Below are 2,128 nucleotides of genomic sequence, written 5' to 3'. Positions count from 1 at the left end.
CGTAGTAACAATGAAAAATGATTCAGACATTTATATCGATTTTAATATCTGACATGGTTGATACGAAATACCGAGTAATTTACAGTTTCATTAATCTCTTCTCTGACGTTCGAAACAGTAACAATATTACCCTAGTAAGTTCCTAAATCGTTTTTCATTGTTACTACGTGATATCAACCATGTCAGATATTAAATTGATATAAATTTCTGAATCGTTTTAATTGTTACTACGTGATATCAACCATGTCAGATATTAAATCGATATAAATGTCTGAATCATTTTTCATTGTTACTACGTGATATCAACGATCTCAGATATTAAACTGATATAAGCTTTTGAGTATTAGATTTGTTGAAATGTATAGAGATATCTGATGTTTGTGTGACGATTTCTTTAGTAACAATGTAATTTAGCGAACGTTTTGTATAAGAGTATCTAAAACCAGCTTTGTATTGTGGAATATAATTTCTTCTCTTTATTCGGTGTTCGATCCTTGCAATGGGCACAAAACATATAGCAAATTATGCAACTTGCGCTTACACAAATAAAGATTTTTGTGATATTTTCAAAAATACTTCTGAAAAGTTTCATTTAATTTGTATTTATTGTTGAAAATATTGTTTGCGCTAAGAACGTTCATGGCCAACTGGTCATTATGCCGGATTGTGAATCCAAGAATCCCTGTTTCGCGTTTCGAAAAATAAAATCGCGCTCTGCACTTTGGGTCCGTGGGTGCATTATAAGAGTAACAGACAAAATCCTATTAATATGTTAGAGCAGCCGAACAGTAGATAATGAGTGTTATTGGTTAGATACTTTCCATATAATTTATCAGTTCGAAATTAGGGACAGCCAGTGCACGTAGCCAGTTCGAAATTAGGGACAGCCAGTGCACGTAGCCCTTATATTACTTTCGCAAATATCCGAAAGAAACAAACAAGGGACGTTTTCTAAACACTTAAAATAATGTTGAAAATAACTGTATTTAATTCCCATTCTTTGTTTTAAATATAATAAAAATATGTATTTAAGTTTATATTTGAATTAAAAGTGGTGATATTTCAATAATTACTGACAATTTTTAACTCTTCATATAAATATGTTTAGTTGCGATATATAATGTTAGGAGACTGTGTTCCAGCTTCTCATGATTATAAACATATCAGTAATAGTAGTAGTTCTTAAAATTACTTATTATATGAATTAAAAATTTAAATTAAAAAATAGGTCTCATAAACATTGACAGCTCAAAATTCCGGTATCATCAACATCCATTAGTCAAAATTAAGATCAAAATTTACAATTTAGAATCTCTGTTGAACAGATCCTGTTATTTTAACGTTGTAAACAAAAAAAATCTTCTAAAACGTAACAGGTCTCACCTGGCATCTTACAAACTCCAGAATACTCCTTAAATAACCGACTGAGGCGCCCCTAACAGCGGCCATAAGAAATTCAAAGTTGCAAATTGCATCTTGCTTCAATTTTTTGTAGTCTCCTTTAAAATGTATCAAAACAAGGGTTAACTTGTTCTATTTATAAGTTATTATATGTATATCTATATAACAATTAAAGTAATCAAAACAAGGGTTAACTAGCTCTATTTATAAGTTATTATATGTATATCTATATAACAATTAAAGTAATCAAAACAGGGTTTAACTAGTTCTATTTATAAGTTATTATATGTATATCTATATAACAATTAAAGTAATCTAAACAAGGGTTAACTAGCTCTATTTGTAAGCTATTATATGTATATCTATATAACAAAGTAATCAAAGCAAGGGTTAACTAGCTCTATTTGTAAGTTATTATATGTATGTCTATATATACTTTTTAAAACGAGGCTTAACTAGTTACACTTATAAGTGAGTATATATTTATTTGTATACCTTTTCAAAGTTATCCAAACAATGGCTAACTAGTTATATTAGCCAATGTTTGAATATATTTATAAACAATGAGATTTATAATTATTGATTATAGTATTTCACCATCAGTTAATCGGCTGGATGAGATACTTTAATGTTATAAAGCTTATCTTTTGAATGTTCTCTAGAAACGTTGAACAGAAAACAGTAAGATCTCTAATATAATGAAAGAAATAGTTCTTAACGCAAAACA

This window comes from Limulus polyphemus, unplaced genomic scaffold (assembly GCF_000517525.1).
Source record: "Limulus polyphemus unplaced genomic scaffold, Limulus_polyphemus-2.1.2 Scaffold9488, whole genome shotgun sequence".
In the NCBI taxonomy this organism is placed as follows: Eukaryota; Metazoa; Arthropoda; class Merostomata; order Xiphosura; family Limulidae; genus Limulus; species Limulus polyphemus.
Note: the sequence above shows the minus strand (reverse complement) of the source record.